This window comes from Hypanus sabinus, chromosome 30 (assembly GCF_030144855.1).
Source record: "Hypanus sabinus isolate sHypSab1 chromosome 30, sHypSab1.hap1, whole genome shotgun sequence".
In the NCBI taxonomy this organism is placed as follows: Eukaryota; Metazoa; Chordata; class Chondrichthyes; order Myliobatiformes; family Dasyatidae; genus Hypanus; species Hypanus sabinus.
This window is the reverse complement of record NC_082735.1, coordinates 29,968,927-29,989,627: the sequence shown is the minus strand read 5'-3', so window position 1 is coordinate 29,989,627 and position 20,701 is coordinate 29,968,927. Positions and strand designations below refer to the sequence as shown.

Below are 20,701 nucleotides of genomic sequence, written 5' to 3'. Positions count from 1 at the left end.
TTGTTGGATTTGTACATTAATTCCTCATTAATCGTGCATCAAAATGAATAGTATGATTAAATTGGCAATGCACAGGAGGATACAAATCTAATGTGGGAAATGGGATTGGCACAGGTGGGCAAACATGATGCCAAGGATATAATGAGCTGAAGAACCCATTTCTGTACCCTACAACACTGTGCTCTTAAAATAATTGTTAACACAATGTCATTCAACTTCCTGAGCAGCTGCTCCACACAATTATCAGAAACTTTAAAAATGCACACCCTTTTTCTTCCCTCTCTTGTCAACATGATCATTCTCCTATTGCAATGAGTTATTTGGGCCTGTATGGGGCGTCAGAGAGCGTTGGCCTCAAAGTTTTTAGAGCACTTGAACTGGTTAATTGTTTTTCAATGACAATTGTTAGTCGCTTAGAGTTCCTTGCATTTATCTCGAGTGCCTTGTTCTTCGTAATGTGGTCTCCTGGTGCCTTCTGTTGAAGCTCGTTAAGTCTCTTTTGATGGGCTCGGGGATTTAGTGTTATTTGTATTATTTAAGTGGATGCCTGATCAGCACTAATCATGGGGCCCTAGTTTAGAGAAGGTTACTTTCCGTGGTGTCGCTCAGCCAAACTACCAATGTCCTTTTGAAGGTATTAGGAATAAACTTCCATTGCCGTCTCTACATCAGAGTCTGTCCTTCCTTTGCCCTTGGGTTCTGATGTTGCAGGCACATATCATGACACCCATCTATTGTATTCTACCTGATTTTATTCTCCATCTCTGTTTCTATATTTTTTTTCTCAGTTTCTTGAACTATTTCCCTTCTGGTCATACTCCACACTTAGTAAGACCCTTGATACTCCAAACTTCCAGAAGATATTGAGCAATTTCAGGCTAAAAACCATAGGAGTCTGTTCCTATGTTTACATTTATTTAAGTCTGATTATTGATGTTTGCACAAATGACCGTTCTGCTAATTGTTGCTTGCTCATGGCTGTTTGCACTATTGTCTTGTAAATTGTTGGTTGCTATTATGTTGTCTGTTATGGCATTGTCCTGCGTTTTATGCTTGGCACTGAACCACAATCAATTCTGGCATGTTTCACATGTGGGAAATAAAATGATTCAGATTCTGAAAAAAAGACAGCTGACTCCATATCATTTCCCACAGCAAAGATGGACAAATTTTACAGAATTAACTGAAACGTATAGTTGGACAACTGTAATTCTCATTTACCCTGGAGCAACTTTGTTTCATTTTCTTTTGTAATGTTAGCATTCAAGGTATGGTTATTGCAGTATCTATGACAACATACCAGAACATTTATCACAATTGACTTCATTCACAAACAAAACGCATTACAGCTGCTTTCTATTTGCAAGGACACTTTATCTATAACCAAATGTTTAATTTCCTGTTTGCTAGGTACACCGCATGCTGATTGCACCTATGAAACCAGTTGTCACTCAGTCTCTCAGTCTACGACCATCCGACGAATCAGAATCAGGTTTAATATCACCAGCATATGTCGTGAAATTGGTTGACTTTGCAGCAGCAGTACATCACAATACATAATAATAGAAAAACCCTGTGAATTACAGTGTCTATACGTATTAAACAGTTAAATAAGTAGTGCAAAAATTTTAAAAATTGTAGTGAGGTAGTGTTCATGGGTTCAATGTCCATTCAGAAATTGGATGGCAGAGGGAAAGAAGCTGTTCCTGAATCATTGATTCTTCAGGCTGCTGTACCTCCTTCCTGATGGTAACAATGAGAAGAGGGCATGTCCTGGGTGATGGGGGTCCTTAATGATGGACGCAGCCCTTTTGAGGCATCGCTCCCTGCAAATGTCCTGGATATGACAGAGGCTAGTGCTCACATGGAGCTGACTGAGTTTACAACTCTCTGTGCCTTATTTTGATCCTGTGCAATAGCCACCCCGCGCCCAATCCCACCCACACCCGTGTCAGGCGGTGGTGCAGCCAGGTAGAATGTTCTCCGAGGTACATCTGTTGAAATCATTACCAACAACTCAGTCATAGAACCAGAGGAACTAACACACTAGATCACAGTCACACTACCATCAACAGTGCTTACTGTGCTATCCTACGCCCTCACTTTGGAAAGTCTGATCACCTGGCTGTACTTCTACTCTGTGAGTATAAGCAGAGATGGAAGACTGCAGCACCCGTAGTGAGAAGCAAGAAGGCATGGACAAGAGAGGCACAGGAGTACTCACAGGACTGTGTTCTGGACTGTATTCATCATCAGGTGCCATGCCCAGTCTGAGCTTTGACTGCCATGGCCTACACATTCCTGTTTTGGGTCAAGTGGATCAATTCATTGGTATTCATTTCCAGTTCTCTGGCCGCTGTCTCCATCATCATTTGTCTTTGCCTTCCACTTGCTTTCTTCCCTTCAATCTTTCCCCTGATTACCGTGCATTCTAACTCCTCTTTCCTAATCACATGCCCAATGAAGTTACGTTCCCTTTTCATGATCTCATACATTATTTCTCTTTTCGTGCTTGTTCTGTACATGACATCCTCATTAGATATTTGTTTCATCTATGATATTCTTTGCATCCTCCTCAAAAACCACATCTCTGCTGCTTCAATTCGTTTCCTCATTTTACTAGATATTGTCTGACATTCTGAACCATATAACATAACTGGATAAATGTAACATTTCAGTACTCTGAGGCGGGTTGTCATGCCTAGTATACTCTTCATTCTCATAAAGGTGTGTTTTGCCATCCCTATTCTTCTTTTGATGTCCATGTCGCACCGGCCATCTGACGTCACCCAGCTTCTTAAGTAGCAAAAGTTCTGTATTTGTTTTATGTCTTCCCAGTTTATTTTCAGCCTGCAGATAGGATTCTCCTTCTTTTTGGATATCACCATATATTCTGCCTTTTTGCAATTGATAAATCCATTTTTGCACTTTCTTTAACTACATCCATTTTTTGTAGTTCTTCCTCCGTTCTTGCAATTAACACAGTGTCATCTGCATATCTGAAATTATTTATGTTTTCACTGCCAACTTTGATTCCCAATATGTCTTTTATTTTTTGTAATATTATCTCACTGTACACATTAAACAAATCAGGGGAGAAACACGCCCTTGTCTAATGCCTCTCTTGATTTTTGTCAACTGACTCACTTCTCCATCTATTTTTACAGTGGCATTTTGTTCCCAGTACAGATTTCTAATTAGGCGGCAGTCTTTCAAATTTAGATCTAGAGTTTCCTGTAATATTTCAAATAACTTATTGTGCTTCACTTTATCAAATGCTTTGTTGTAGTCGATAAAACAAACAAACAAATCTTTTTGCACTTGAATAGCTCATTCTGATAGCATCCTTAACATCAATATTGCGCTTCTTGTACCTTTGTCTTTCACAAAACCACATTGCTCTTTACCTATTTCAGCTTGTATCTTACTTTTAGCTCTTGTCAGCAAGATTCTTAGAAGAATCTTAGTGATATGACTCATTACATTTATGGTCCTATGTCATTCAAATTCTATTGCTCCAAGTTTCTGGAAGAAAGGAGACTGAAGAAAGCAAATCCTATAGAATATAATTCCTTAGATAAAAAAGTTAAAAGCTTATGTCAAAAAGCCAAAGAAGAATGGTTAAATCAGGAATGTGAGCAACTAGAAAGAATCCCTATTACTGATCCAAAAAGGTTACATCAACAAATCAGGAATATCACTGGTAGAAAGCTCCTCTGTTCTTCAGGTGGAAGTTTGAAAGCAAAGGACGGTACCATTATCATGGAAAAAGATGAGATTATGAACAGATGGACTGAGTATATTCAGGAATCGTTTGAAGATGATTGAGGCGAAAAATCAGAAATTAAGAAGAACATTCAAGGTCCAAGTATTTTAAAATCTGAAGTTCGTAATACAATAAATATGATGAAGAAAGGAAAGGCAGCAGGTCCTGATGAATTAGTACAGTAATAGAACAAATTATTGCCTTTGAAGATTATGGACTGTATTCAGGGACAGTATTCTCATCATCCATTCACTTCCTTTATACATTACCTTAGAGGGGCTGGCAGTATTAGAAGATATTTGAGCCTAACATTTCAAGAAAGATAGATATGATGTTAAAATCTACAATGGAAATTATTTTTGTGATTAATCATACTGGCTTATTTCTTTCTTTGGACTAAATCTTTACACAATATTGCAAAGAAAGTTTTCTAAGTTTTCAGCAGTCTTCAGGTATTTTCCATTCAAACACTTCAAACATTACTTTGACGATTAAGCAAGAATTCTTTATAGATAATGCCATGGTTCAAAAAGCTTGTGCACTGGAATACACAAGGAGATAAACAGTTCAAATAAAACATTCAACATCAAGGGAAGCACTTATCCTGATAAATAATGATGATGTTTATATAATTAGTTGAACAAACAAAACCCTTCTGTGCATTGACGACATCATGGCTGTGTGTGTGGTTTATTTATCGTATTTAAGCATAAGAACTATCTTTTATATTTTTTCACAAATTATCTGTTTCTTCTACATATTGCTTATTCTCAAAATGTTTGCTGAGGGCCAAGGTGAATCCAGTTAAGGTGAAACATTTGATCCATCTGAAGAAATAGAATCTATCTCAAATTTTTATCCAGGTTCTGAAAAACTTTGGCAAACTTCTATAGATGTGTGGTAGAAAGTGCGCTGACTGGCTGCATTATAGCCTGGTATGGGAACACCAATGCCCTTGAGTGGAAAATCCAGCGCAAGGTAGTGGATTCAGCCCAGTACATCATGGGTAAAACCCTCACAACCATTGAGCTTATTGAGTTGAGACATTGCTATAAGAAAGCAGCATCCATCATCAAAGATCCTCACCACCCAGGCCATGCTCTTTTCTCTCTGCTGTCATCAGGGAGAAGGTACAAGAGCCTCAGGACTCGCCCATCAGGTTCAGGAACAGTTACTTCCCCTCAACCAGCAGGCTCTTGAACAAAAGAGGATAACTACACCCATTTCAGGACTATATTATATTGATATTTCATGCTCGTTATTTATTGCAATTTATTATATCAGCATTTGTTTACAGTTAATATTCTATAGATCTGCTAAGTACACCCATAGAAAAAGAATCTATGTGTTGTATGTGGTGACATGTATGTACTCTGATCATACTTTGAACTCTGAATACTTGCTAACATTATTCATACATAAGTAAATATCTATAGCATTTCCATTTTGAACCGTGCACTGACATCAAGAAGTAGCTTGTATTAGGGTCAGGGTCTCAACTAAATTATACAATTCCTGTAAGAAATTATTGTGTATTATTCTGGCTTTGTAGTTGTGCTGTCAATATATCTCAAATCGACAGTCAGAGCCAATCCTTCTTCAGGATGGACTTTAATACAGGATCACTTCAATACTGCGCCAATTCGACATAGTTGACGTATTCTTAGTCATCCAAGGCCTCAGCTTCCTGTTAACTTTTACTGATAGAGAAGTCAGTAAAAATATAGCAAGACTAAAGAAGTCAAAGAATCACAGACTCAGAACAGCACAAATAGAAATCTTTCAGCCCATCAACCTTGGAATGGGTTTCTTCTCTCAGAATCAGAATCAGGTTTAATATTACTGACATACTGTATGTCATGAAATTGGATAACTTTACAGCAACGGAACAATGAAATAGATGATAAATAAATAGAGACAAGACTGAATTACTGTGAGTATATGTTAAGTAGATAGTTAAGTTAAAATAAGTAGAACAAAAAAACCAGAAAAAAAGTAGAGAGGTAGTATTCATTGGTTCAATGTCCATTCAGAAATCAGATGGCAGAGGGGAAGAAGCTGTTCCTGAATTGGTGAGTGTGTGCCTTCAAGCTTCTGTACCTCCTTCTCAACAGTAACAATGGCATGTCCTCTTCCTCAGATGTCCATATCAGTTGGTTTAATTGTATGTGTTGGGCCAGAAAAGCCTGCATTTCTGAATCCGATCAGTGTCTTTCTCAGGAGCCCCACATTTTCCCTCCACCAAGCATCTTTACTTTAAATTAAGGGTTCCTAACCCTTTTTATGCCATGGGCCAATACCATCAAGTAAGGGGACCGCGGACCCCAGGTTGGGAATTGCTACTCTTTCCACCTTGATCATTTTCATTTTCTTTGTTAAATTATTTTGAGGCATAATCAGTGACTAGTTCATACAGAGTTAAGCAGTGAAATACAGAAGAAATTAAATCCTTTTTTCCAGACACAAAATCTTGTCTGTACATTAGCTTTGAAGTAAACATCGTCATATTATTTGGAAATTTGAACCTGGAGACATAACAATTGCTTTTCAATGCAACATCACCATTTCATGCATTGAGAAAAACTGAAAATAGCTTCTTAGGTTTCCACACTCTAAGTTTTGCAAACAAAGTACAGTCGCATCTTTTCATCTCCCAGTAAAACCTTTTGACTAATTGTTAGCCCCTAACAAATGAAGACTGACAATGTGACCAGAATATTTTATCCTTGCCGAGAACATAAAATGGAGCAGCTTGGGATAAGACCAAATCTAAGATCCAAGTGTATTATCAAAGATTGTACTAATTATACAACATTGAGATTTGTCTGATTACAGGCAGCCACAAATCAAGAAACCTGAAAGAACCTAATTAGAAAAAAGTAAAAGTAGTACATATATATAAGACTTCTTTCCCTAAGCTAAATTATAAATCTAAAGTCAAAATAGTCTAGTTTATACGAAGTGCTCCCCTCTCTCTATGTATGGATAATTGCATAATAACTACTTGCACTTAATTTTGGGTTTAGTCATTACTTTCATGAATATGAGTCACCCTCTTAGTGGGTTAGATTAGACATCCACATGTCCACTCTTTGGAAGCCCCTGATGGAGATTGCAACTGTTTAGTTATGAGACATCCAGAAGTTGAAATAGTAGCTAATGTACTGTGAAGTTGTGGTCCCACTGTGGCTGTGGATTACCGACAATACTGTAGGTTATTAACTTACCTACCTCTCAACCTCCTTGTGCCCAAAATAAAATTGCAACACTCCACTTGAAATGTAAAGAAATGACACACCTGAAATGTTGAGACTAAAACACACCGAGCACTCTATCTGGTTACGTGTGTGAAGGACGGCAAAGCGATATTTAGAGAACAAAGTGAAAGCAAAGCAGTGACTTGAAATGGGCGCACTCCATATTCGACACATTCCAGCAACAAATGCCCTTGTGCTGAATTCTAAGCATTTTCTGCTACAAAAACATCGTTGTTCTCTATTGTTTTCTGCATTCTTTTGCTCAACCCTAGGGCGGCTTGCATTGCAAGCACAACATAATTCTGAAAACACAAACTCTGACAATCAGAGCGTCACTTAAAAGAAAAACATACTTGAGCAAAAGACATAATTTTACCTAACAGTGCCAACAATTGTTGGAAAATTCAATGCAATTTTATATGTAAGGGACTGCGAAGGTTGTTCTACAGCTGGGGTCAAAACATGGCAATTACTGAACGATTGTACAATCTCAGCAAACTCAGAAATAAAAACCGCCCCCAATTTTTTCTGTCCAAAAATACACCCTGCAAGTCTGAATGAAGTTTAGTCAGCATTCCTTGATTAATATAACAAAAAAATGTTGGATTATTCTGCCAACGCATCTTATAATATTGATACTCACTTAAAGTGCCTTCCAAAGGAAAATAATATCTTTTATAACTTTTTAATTTAATTAAAATTCCTGGTATTTTGAACATTTGCATTGTTTACTTCATTATGCTTTGAATAATAATATTGCTTTCAAGGTTACAAAAACTTTAAAAGGACAGAGTACACAGGAGAAGGATTGTCCAAAGACTAATAAAACTAATAAATCTGACCTTCCAAATTGTATTAAAATCTTGTCCTACAAAATCATGGGCTTGCATAAATGATACACTTACACAATGCATTCACCAGGAAATGCATGTAATGCAACACTCCCAATATGAGACCCATTTACTGTACAGGTCTATTCAGTCATTTCACATTGTCATTAGCTGTTTGTGTTAGTTTATCATCAATATTGTAACAGAACAGCTGAAAAACAAGTAATAGAAGCAATGTAGGCAATGAGCCAATCTACCTGGAGAATTCATCAAAGACCTGGACCAAAGAATAGAATTTACGTCAACAAGATATTGGCATCTGTATTTTCAGGTTGCTTTTGGCAAGGTGTGTGATCACTTACACAACAAAGTTCAAAATATGTATTTTTTTAAAAATCAGAGTACATTTATGTCACCACATACAACCCTGCGATTCATTTTCCAGTGGGCATACTTAGCAAAGCTATAATATAGTAACTGTAACAGGACTTTGACCAGAAGATCGACCAGAGTGCAGAAGATAACAACCTGTGCAAATGCAAATATAAATAAATAGCAATAAATAACGAGAACATGAGATAAAGAGTCCTAAAAGTGAGATCATTGGTTATGGGAACATCTCAATGGATGGGTAAGTGAGTGTAGTTATCCCCTTTTATTCTCAATATGTGCCTAGTCGGTCTTTCATTGATTCTATTATGGTCAATGGGCTTATTGAGTATGCCCACAAGAAAATGAATCTCATGGCCATATGTGATGACATACAGTATATGTTCTTTGAGAATAAACTTACTTTCAACTTTTTTTTCTCTTTGTAAACTCCAGAATTGAAACTTTAAGTCCACTTTTCAATCTGCCTTCCCCTAGATGAACCGATTTCTGTAGCCCTTTTAAAATTGTACCCTCGTGGTTATAAATTCTATTAAAATGTATCACTCCTCGCTTCTCAGCATCAGTAACCTTTCCATTCACTCTATCAACCTGTCTATATCTCCTTGATGACGATCACTGTCCACTTTACAGTTCACCATGTCTCTAGAATTTGTGTCATCTGCAAATTGGGCCTTGTGCACACAATGAGTAACACACATGTTATGACGAATTTTCCTAGTACTGAATTCCACTATGCACTACCCTCCAAATCAATTTATTTCCTGTTACTTAACTAATTTTCTATCCCTGTTGATATAGCTTCTTCATTTCAAAGGCCAGTCATGTCAATGACAAGATTATCATGTGGTATCTTAATGAAACCCTCTAGGGCATCCATTAATGCCATATCAAATGTATTTCCTTTCCCAGTTCTTTGTTACTTCACCAAAATCTGACAATAGTTACACATGATTTGCTTTTGCAAGTCCATGTCAACTGTCTCTGATTAATCTGCACATCCAAATAACCATCAATTCTGTCCTTATTATCCCCAAACTGTTCCATTACAGGTTTACAGTTACATACACAAAATGCTGGAGCTCAGCAGATCAGACAGAACTCAAATGATTTGGACCAAGACCCTTCTTCAGGACTGGAAAGGAAGGGGGGAAGACACCAGGATAAAAAGGTGGGGGAAGGGACGAAGGATAGCTAGAAGGTGATAGGTGGAAGCCAGGTGGGTGGAAGGGTTAAAGGGCTGGAGAAGAAGGAATCTGACAGGAGGGGAGAGTGGACCGTAGGAGAAAGGGAAGAAGGAGGGGACTCGGGGAGGGAGATTAGTGGGAGGGATGAATGGACAAGGGAATCACTGAGGGAGCAATCCCTGTGGAAAGCAGAGAGAGAGGGGTGGAGGTAAAGGTATATTTAGTGGTAAGGAAGAGGAACACCAGGGGGAGGTGATAGGCAGGTAAGAAGTGGTAAGAAGCCAGAGTAGAGAATAGAAGAGGAGGAGGGGATTTTTAACGTGAAAGAGAAATTGATATTCTTGCCATCAGATCAGAGGCTACCCAGATGGAATACAAGGTGTAGCTCCTCCACACTGAGCGTGGCCTCATCATGGCAACAGAGGGAGCCATGGACCGATATGTGAGAACGGGACCTGGAATCAGAAATAAAACGTTGGGCCACTGGGAAGTTCCACTTTTGGCGGATTGGGCAAAGGTGTTCGACAAAGCTGTCCCCCAATTTACAATGGGTCTCTCCAGTGGAAAGGAGGCTTCATTGGGAGCACCAAATACAATTTAGAACCCCAGTAGATTCGCAGGTGAAGAGTTGCCTCACCTGTAAGGACTGTTTGGGGCCCTGTATGGAAGGCATGAAGGAGGTGAGTGTGCAGGTGTAGCGCTTTGACCACATGTAGGGATAAGTGCCAGAAGGGAGATTGGTGGGAAGGGTTGGATGGACAAGGGAATGATAGAGGGAGCTATCCCTGCAGAAGGGGGAACTGGAGGGAGGTAAAGTTGTGTTCGGTGGTAGGATCCCTTTGGAGATAGCAGAGATTGTGGAGAATGAAGTGTTGGATATGGAAGCTCATGGGATGTTAGGTAAGGACAGGAGGAACTCTATCACTGTTAAGGTGGCGGGAAGATGGGATGAGCACAGATGTCCAGGAAATATAGGAGATGTGGAGGAGGGTGGCATCAATGGAAGGATGATAGGAAACTGCGTTCTTTGAAGAAGGAGGACATTACCGATGTCTTGGAATGGAAAGCCTCGTTCTGAGAATAGATGTAGTGGAGACAATGAACTGAGAAAAGGGAATAGGATTTTTACAGGAGACAGGTTGGTAAGAGGTATTGTCAAGATAGCTGTGGGAATAGGTAGGCTTATAAAAGATGTCGATGGACTGCTTGTCTCCCAAGAGAGACCTAGAGAGATTGTCAAAGGGGAAGGATGTGTCAGAAATGGACCAAGTGAATTTAAGGGCAGGGTGGAAGATGGAGGCAAAGTTGATGAAATTGACAAGCTCAGCATGAAGCAGCACCAAAGCAGTCGTCAATGTTGCAGAGGAAGAGTTGGGGAGCTTTACCAGGGAAGGTTTGGAATATCGACTGTTTAACCTGACCAACGAAAAGGCAAGCATAACTGGGGTCCATGCAGGTGTTTATAGCTGTGCCCCCATGTCTGGAGAAAGTGGGAGGAACTGAAGGAGATATTGTTGATGGTGTGGACTAGTTTTGCATGACGGAGGAGGGTGGTAGTGGAGGGGAACTGGCTGGCTCTCTTATTGAGAAAGAAGTGGAAAGCTTTAAGGCCTTCTAATGGGGGAATAAAAGTGTTTAGTCACTGAACATCCATGTTGAAACTTAGATAGTCAGGGCCAGGGAACCGAACGTTAGTGATGAGATAGAGATTTAGAAATGTCACAGAAAGGAACGAACCAAGAAGGATAGAAAGGAGTCGAGGTTTGAGGATCTGAGTTCAGTGGGGCAGGAATAGACAGGTTTATAGTGACAAGATCTTGCTCTAAACCCTTATTTGAATAAAATGTAGGTTTTGCAGTTTTCCAGTCCTCAAGCAGCTTGAATCTATAATCTCTGTGATTTCCTCCATACCTTACCTAGGCAATCTAGGATGTCCCCCTCTGCAACAGGAGATTTAACATCTTTAAACATCTAACTAGCACCTACACTTTCAGATTTTAGCCTATCCAAAATCTTGGTTACATTGTCCTTTGCCAAGACTTTGGGAGTATCATCTTTTTTGATGAAAACAGATGTGAAGTACCTGGTAGTAACTCAGCCATACCTCTGTCTCAATAAATACATCTTCTTCTTGACATCAGATGGCCCTCATCTCCCCTTTTAAAACTCTTTTCTGTTCAAATGCCAAGAAAACTTTTTTTTAGGTTTAACTTAATGCTTGTGGCAATCTTTTCTCATCCTTTCTCTGTACCTCACTGGTATCCATTCCTATCTCCTCTCAGAACTTCTGATTTGATTCCAGGTTATCCAGCCAGATTTATTCTCCTTCCACTGAATTTGGTTTTTCCTCCAATTTATCAGCCTCTTCAAGTGATGAAAAAACGTATTTCTCTTTGTGCAGTGATTTTAAATTTTATGATGTTGTGAACACTCTTTCCCAAACGTTGCACAATTAGTACCTGCTCCATTTCACCTGGCTCACCAATATGTAGCATTGCCACTTCCATTATTGGGCTAGAAACTCACTGACTCATCCTGAGATCACTTTGGTAATCACTGACTGGTTACATCAAGGTCTGATATGGCAATTTGAGTTCACAGGAACACAAATCTGCAGAGAGTGGTGGACTCTGTCCAATGGATCATGGGCACATCCCTCCTTGCCATTGGTAGCATCAACAGAAGGTGCTATATCCAACAAAGGTCTCCAATAACCAAGGTCATCTTTTCACAGCGACCATCAGACAGGAAGTCAGAAGCCTGAGGTCCTACAGCAACAGGTTGAAGTAAAGCTACTTTGTTTTAATCAATTGGTTCTTGGACCACTGGCAAAACCCTAATTACAACAGTTTTGCAGCATTACAGACACTTTGACCACTTTGCACTAAAATTGACTTTTTGTTTTCCTGTCCTGTCGAAGGGTCTCGGCCTGAAACGTCAACAGCGCTTCTCCCTATAGATGCTGCCTGGCCTGCTGTGTTCCACCAGCATTTTGTGTGTGTTGTTTGAATTTCCAGCATCTGCAGATTTCCTCGTGTTTGCTCTTTGTTTTACTAATGTTTTCTTGTAAGAATTGCATAACCTACGTTTTGTGAATGTTGCTCATATTATGCTACAGTACGTCTTGTGATTCTGCTGTAGTCGCAAACAGATACTTGTTCACATGACAATAAACTCAACTTTGACTTGAAATCACTTCTGCATCCTCTTCAAAACCTTTACATCTGGACACATTTTGAAAACTCCCCCCCCCCCAAATATTCCCTTTATGTTATTTCTATCGAAGTTCATTTTTGGATAGTTGAGGTCCTCCACTCCCACTGCTTCTGTGCTTCTGTGCTACAATCTCCCTGCATATTTGTCCTACCACATCCCTCCCACTGGCTGATAGTACTTAGGCTAGCCCCATAATGTAATCACATTTCTAACCGTTTCACGATTCGAAACAGAAGTTTCTCCTTTTGATTATTCCAGAATATTATCTCTCTCCAGAATGGTATTCCTTAATCAATGCTGCCAACCATAATCCTATTCCTGAACGTTGTGTATCCAGGACTACTTAGAACCCATTTCCTTCTCTCTGTTAGTCATGATATTGAAATCACGCGTGATTAACAGCACACGCAGCTCTCTGGCCTTGCTTAATTCACATTTGCATCCACTTCATCATTATGTGCTGTGTCCTATGATGTAATCATATGATATGATTAATGTTATGATAATATGATGTAAGCAGCCATGATCTGGACCATGATTCCTCTTGGCAGTTTATTCTACAAAATTGGTTTGTAATTGCCTTCTTCTGGCAATGCCTTTACAAGGCAGGTGACCCCAGTCATCATCAAAGCTCTTCCTGGCATCAGTGGTCGCATCACCAGGACTTGTGATGTCCACCACCTGCTCCCTTGGCTTCGCGTGACCCTGATCGGGGGGGGGGGGGGGGAGAGAGACTAAGCAGGTGCTACGCCATGCCCAAGGGTGACCTGCAGGCTAGAAGAGGGAAGCAGCGCTTTACACCTTCTTTATTAGAGACAAATCTCCACCCTGCCAACCAACACACATTTACATATGTGCCCTATAAACCTATCTTGTACTCTTCTATAGTCTGCTCCTGTCAAAAAAAAAAGAAACTTCCTCTTGATTATTCTCGGGCTTCTTATCTCCCTGTATCCTTTTTGCAACTTCCTTCTCCTTTTTAATGTTCCCATGCAGTAAATGAGCTTAAGTTTCTCCTCAATGTCCCAGCTCTGTTCATGGACAATCTATTTGGCTTGTCCAGATGCTCCAGAAATTTTGCACCATCTCTGCAGCCACCTGTGTTATCACTTGACTGGTGCCTTGGACAGACAGTAATCCCGAGACCCTGCAGAGGTGGAACGAATGCTTCTAACTATTGTGAAGCTTCCCAGCTTTTGGTGACTGCATTCCAGAAACAAAGCTTCCCAAATCTCCGTGATTGAGCTATAATGTGCAGGAAACAATGGTGTTTCTACCAGTTCTGAGACTAAGCTCCAAGCCACTCTTTGTGCTTTTACTGACTCTTATGAGAGATTTCTTTCACTCAATATCCACAAAAGAAAGATAGATTACTGAACTACCGTCACTGTACCACACCGCCCTCCACAATATAGTTTCATGACTAGACCTCAATGAACGTGGACCTCAGCAGCCACCCCTCCACGAAGACAGATATAAACGATGAAGCTCACCACCATCTTCAAAGTTAGTTAACTGAGGAAAATGGTACTTGAAGATCAAGATTTCAGAGCTGGTACGAACCTCAAGGTCTACCAGGCAGCAGCGATCCCTATGATCCATTACGCTTCCATGATCTGGACTACTTACAGCAAGACATCTTAAGGTATTAAAGAAAACTCACCAATGCCATCTGTGTAAAATCCCTCAGATATACTAGCAGGATGAGTAGATCAATTAGTGTCCTTTCCCAGGTCAACGCAGCCAGCTTCAAGGTCCTAATTATTCTGAGAATATCATTTGGTGCTGCCATATCAGTTGTATGGCTGACACTAGATTCTGGAAACAGGTGCTTCCGAGCTCCAGCGTAGGAAGAGATTACCGTGCAAATTTCAAGAATATTTACTAAACTTCCTCAAAGAAATCTAACGACTCCAATAAATCTTGAGAATCTTTAGCGGTAGAACAGAGATGAGGAGATGGTTCTTTAACCACCGGGTGGTGAATCTGTGGAATTCATTGCCACAGATGGTTATGGAGGCTGTCATTGGCTGTATTTAAAGATTTTTAATTAGTAAGAGTGTCAATGGTTATGGAGAGAAGGCAGGAGAATGGCATTTGAGAGAGATAAAACCAGCCACAATGGAATGGTGGAGCAGGCCTAATTCTGCTCCTATGTCTCTTGGCTCATATCTGATTGGAGAAGGATCATTTAAAATGATATTAAAAGCTGGAGGCCAGACATCAGGGGCACAAAGAAGGCCTCCTGAGGAGCAGTTTTTAAACTATCTAAAAACTCGTTCCATCAGCTGCCTTCTTCCCTCTCCCCTCCACCCCCACCCTCCTCCACCCAGTGAAGAAACTTGATGTTTCCGCATTAGCCTCATTAACCTCCTCAATCCTAACTGAGAATTCCTAATCTTAAACCTAAAATTTAGGAACCAAGAGTTTGTGGTACTTAATCTTCTCTTTGTTGATGAACACAAACCAAACAAAAGCATTCAAAAGGAGAAAGAGGTGACCTGGCTAATAACATTAATAACATGTTTCCCTCACTGCTAGCGACTGCTGGAGCAGTTGGTATCTTTTACCTGACATCATTCACTCACAAAATAAACTGAAAAGATATTGCAAGGTTTGGGAATGAAATTGGAATTAAAATCTGTTGCACCTGTGTCTTGCACACATTTCTCAGAACAGCCTTGTAGTCAGCACAATGGGAAATTAACAATTAACAATTGTTTTTTAAAAATATAGGCTGCCCGTTGTCTTTGTATGCTGAAGTGAGTCTCAAGTGTTAAGAGTGCATGTCATTAAATGTGAGAAAATTCAGACCGCCTCACTGTGAACAAAAACTTGGAAATTTACACCACCAATGGAAACTGCTCTCCAAGGATCTGCACATTTTACTAATGGTGCGCTCAGAGGTTAATCCTTTTCACATCTTCACAATGTTGTGGAACTCTACATTCAGAGATGATAATAACTCCACAAATTTTTTAACTATTAGTCTAGCTCCACCAAAAGAGGTGTAAGGTGCTCTTTCCATCTGCTAGCCTGCAGATCACCCTTGGGGAAGGTGTAGCCCAATCAAGAGATGCTAGAAATCCTAGCAACACACACACAAAATGCTGGAGGAACTCAACAGGCCAGGCAGCATCAATGGAAAAGAGTAAATAGTTGAAGTTTCGGGCCAAGACCCTTCATCAGGACTGGAAAAAAGATAAAAGGTGTAGCACCTGCTCGGCATTCCCCCCCCCCCCAATTGATGGTCATGTGAAGCCTTGTTGGGAGCAGGTGGTGAATGGAATTATGAGCAGCTGGTGAGTATCACAAGTCCTGGTTATGTGACCACTGACGCCAGGCAGACAATCTCTGAAGATAATGGCTGGGGTCACCCATCTTATAAAGACACCTCCCAGAAGAAGGCAATGGCAAACCACTTCTGTAGAAAAATTTGCCAAGGATAAACATGGTCATGGAAAGACCTACATCATACAACACAGCTCATAATGATCATGATGATAATGGAATTAAGACAATCCTACTGACTCTTGCTGAATTTGACCTATCACTTTCACACTAGGGGGAATTTACAAACCGATCTGTATATCTTCAGCATGTGGACGTAAATGGGAGCACCCAGAGGAAATCCACACAATCAGGAGGAGAATGTGGAAGATCCTCTAACAGAGCACCATAGGTCAGGATTGACTCCAGGTTTCAGGAATTGTGAGGGAGCAGCTTTTCTTGCTGCACCTCTGTGCACCCAACACCCAAAGGTTACCATCCCATTGAAATCACTGTTCATGAAGATTACAATTTCTATATGACTAATAGCTGATTTTTATTGGCGAACAAGACACAATTCCATTGACTAAATATCTTCCTGGTTGCAAAAGCTACTGAAAATCTTTATTCCAGGTAAAAAATGATTAAACCATAACTGAGTACATTCTAACTCTCCGGTCATATTTCATAAATCAAGTAAGCCTCCTGCACAATAGGAAGTTTGCAGGACCCATGGCAGAGGGTAATTCAAAAAACTATTTAGAACAGCAGTGATGACTGGAGGTGGTATTACATTAACACCAGATAAATGGTTTCACAGAAGACCAAAAGTGTACTTTGAGCAGACTTTGATGCAAAGTACCAAGACACACATATTGCATTAATTTTTTTTCTTTACATTTGTATCAAATCAATCTAATATGAAGGTGATTGCCTAAGCGTTAGACAAGCATAATGTACTCATGGTTGTCTTGTGTTTAAATTGCATGTAAAGGGTTTCCACTCATTAGATCCCACTTATGATAATTTACAGCAACACACACAAAATGCTGGAGGAACTCAGCAGGCCAGGCAGCATCTATGGAAAAAACTACAGTTGACATTTGGGGCAGAAACCCTTTGGCAGGACTGGAGAAAAAAAAAGCTGAGGAGTAGGTTTGAAAGGTGGGAGGAGGAGAGAGAGAAAAACGCCAGGCAACAGGTGAAACTTTGAGGAGGAGGGATGAAGCAAAGAGCTAGGAAGTTGATTGGTGAAAGAGACAGAAGGTCAGGGAAGAAAGAAGAAGTGGGGGGGGGGGGAAGAGAGGAGCACCAGATGGAGGAGATGGGCAGAAAGGAGAAAACATGAGAGAGGGACAAAGGATGGGAAATGGTGATGGGGGGAGGCATCACTGGAAGTTTGAGAAATCTATGTTCAGGCCATCAGGTTGGAGGCTACACAAATGGAATACAAGGTGTTGTTCCTCCAACCTGAGTTCCTCCAGCATTTTTTGTGTGTTGCTCGCACTTCCAGCATCTGCAGGTTTTCTCTTTTTTATGATAATCCACTGCACAATTCCCTTTAACACGTCTGAAATTACCAACTGGCAGTCACATGGCTAATAACATTACGAATCACATGTTTCCCTCACTGCCGACGCACTTGGCATCTTTTACCTGACATCCTTCACTCACAAGGTAAACTGAAAAGATATTGCAAGGTTTGGGAATGAAATTGGAATTAAAATCTGTTGCACCTGTGTCTTGCACACATTTCTCAGAACATTCCTGTAGTCAGCACAATGGGAAATTAACAATGGTGATTCCTTTTATTGATTGCTGCCTTTATAAAAACAATTCCATCACTACATCCTTGGCCAGTCCATATTTTGCAGTATCTTAGGGCCACTCATTACTTGGGAGTCAGGTGGGCTGGTTGATCCACGGGGTGGGCAAAGATTTAAAGGAGAGGTTTTGTCACCCCACTAACCCCACATGTATTCCCTCAATTCCACAGTGAGAAGCTGTACTTCCTGAGAAAAGACGACATCTCGGTCATCCAAGGGTGGAAAAGCCTCACCTCCCGAACAAGTGCAGCCGAGACGGATGCGCTGAAAGAACTGGGTGGTGTTCATGCAAGAGACGGAGGCAGGAGGTCTAAGTTGATGTGGGAGTCCAGGGGCTTGCAGTAAATGTCAGCGGATGATTGTCTCAGAGGATGGAGATTGCGGAAACAAAAACAGAAAGGGGACAGAAGTAACAGAAATGGTACAGCTGAGGTCGAGGCAAGGGTGGAAGTTGACAAAATTGACCTTTGGCACAGGTGCTGGAGCCAGCACCAGTCAACGTGGAAGCGGAGAAAAAGTACAGTAGTGGGGTGGTGCCAGGGTTGGTCTGGAACATGGGTATCGAAGCCAGTTACTTCGCTCTCTGATGATGCCTCAGGCTGACAAGACACTAAAGCAAACAGGCTGAAGGCTGAGCACTCCTCGGTGAAGCAGGAGCTGTCATGTCGTGAGCTGTCACGAAACTATTTATTTGAAAATGAATTATGTGTTAAAGTTACAGTAAGTAATGGGATAACATTACATGATATGAACGCTGATTTGAGCATTCTGCATTTATATATTGTAGACGTTTTTATTCCATGAAGTGGGCTTTGAAATTAAAATAAGAGAGCGGAGCCGGTCGGTGAACCCTAACAGTGGAGAAAGCCCCAGCACTCAGCGGGACCTGCCTCTCCCTGCTCACTTTAAGAACCAACGCTATAAGACTTATGGATAGGTCCCAAAATGTCGCGGAGTCCCAATCACATCTCTAATCCCGTCAGGGTCCTAAAGCATCATTGCAGTCGCAGTGAAAATACCAAAACCTGCCACTATTATTCACTTTGTTTTGAGAAGTTTCATAACTTTCGTCAAATTGCAACAAATCGTACAATTTAAAAGGAAAAAGCACATTCTTACACAAGGAGTAAGGAACAGCACCTCTCCTCTCCAGGGGAACCCTCTGACTAAATCACAGCAGCAATTCAGGTTCGTGCGTTGAATTCCCCGTCCGCTGACACCACCGCCTTCTGCCAACACGGACGCGCGGGACGAACTCAGCCAGCCGGGCAGCTTGCGTGGACGAAGAACGGTAGGAGTCGACTACCCCTTCTCAGAAATGAGCGGAGGGTGAGCCACAGTTCTCAGGGCTGAGGGGGAGGGCGGAAGGGAGTTGGCGCGGGTGGGGGGGGGGGAGAGTGGGGTGTGAGACAAAAATCACACCTCACTACCCCCACCCTGACGAAGGGTCTCGGCCCGAAATGCTCGTTTCAACGGATGCTGCCCGACCTGCTGAGCTCATCCAGCTTTTGTACGTGTTGATTTGACTACCCCTACCCCACCCGCTCCGACTTGAGTACTGGAACTCCCCCCACCCCCCAACCCCAGTTCTGAGGGAAAGCCGGCGACGCCGAACATTTGACTGGTTTCACTTTCCACACATACTGCCTGACTAGCTGTGCTCTTCCAGCACAGCACCTGCGCTTTTGCCACCTTCCCGCCGCTTTTACCTTCTCTTCTCGGCCGGAGCCGATTACCGGAGCCTTCTTGCGACCCCCCCCGACTCGTTTCTCACGGCAGAGAACCTCCCCAGTGCCGCCTTCCAGGAGTCGGGATAGCTAGTGAAGCTGAGAGCAGCTTCCTCCCGTCACCATGGCCGTGTTGCAATGTTTGAAAGCTGACGGAACAGGTCGGACAGCTTTCCCCGTCTCAACAGGTGACAACACTCTCAGCAATCCGCCCCCTCCAACTCGCTGCTTCTCAGCTGCTCTCTGACATTCAAGTAAATGCCAGTTCACTAGCGCTTACACGCAGTTACCTAGAGAGCACATCAGGACGGTTTAAGTATAAAGGCGCTTTTCGGCATCTCAGCGTGTTCCAAAGGCCGTACTAGTCAACGAAAGGTTGCTGCTAACGTGCGAGTTCCTCAGCTATCTGTACCACGACCACGGGGAATTATTTGGTCGGCTCCTTACATTTCTCTAGATTTACAACAAGGAACGAAAAAGAAGAAATTCATCATGTATTCTCTTTAGTGTCACCTCTAAGTAAAAGCAGCAATTCGTTGGAAGCTCCTGCCATCTAGGAATTTCTTTTGCATCGGCAAACACAAAATGCTGGAGGATCTCAGTAGGTCAGGCAGCGTCCATGGAGAAGAGCAAATAGTCCATGCTTTGGGCCGAGGCCCTTCATCAGGACTGGAAGGGAAAGAAAGCATCTCCTCTTCCTTTTCCTGATGACGGGTCTCTGTGTGTTGCTTTGTGCTTCCAGCATCTTCTCATGTTTGCCAGTCAGCAATTTAACCCTCAATCATGTATTGCCTCAATTCCACAGTGAGAAGCTGTACTTCCTGAGAGGTGCTGGAGCCAGCACCAGTCAAAGTGGCAGCGGAGAAAAAGTACAGTGGTGGGGTGGTGCCAGGGTTGGTCTGGAACATGGGTATCGAAGCCAGTTACTTCGCTCTCTGATTTAACCACTCAGGCAGCATCTGTGGAGGGAAATGGACATACAGCCTTTAAGGTGGAGATGGTCTCTGTCAATGGGAGCAGGCAGTTTAAATGGTTCAGCAGAAATTGGATGGGCTGAAAGGCATGTTTCTGTGCTGTATTTTACTACAATTCTATGTGTGACTATTTGTCGTTAAGGTCTTCACTACAGAGCTCTTGTCCTTCCGACTATTCCCTGCCTTCCTCCCTTGTTCCTCCCTGAAGCACTGCCAGACACCCTGCTTTATGATACTCTTCCTCTAGCTCTGTCTACT

At 41.6% G+C, this 20,701-nt stretch overlaps 1 long non-coding RNA gene across 1 annotated transcript in view; it reads right to left on the bottom strand.

Moving 5' to 3' along the window:
* The window catches only part of LOC132383357 (uncharacterized), a 51,295-nt gene extending 31,654 nt beyond the window's left edge, over positions 1-19,641 (bottom strand). Inside the window, exon 1 of the long non-coding RNA XR_009508639.1 lies at positions 19,452-19,641. This is a non-coding gene — a long non-coding RNA (uncharacterized LOC132383357). The remainder of the gene's footprint in view (positions 1-19,451) is intronic.
* Between the last annotated feature and the right edge of the window lie 1,060 nt (positions 19,642-20,701).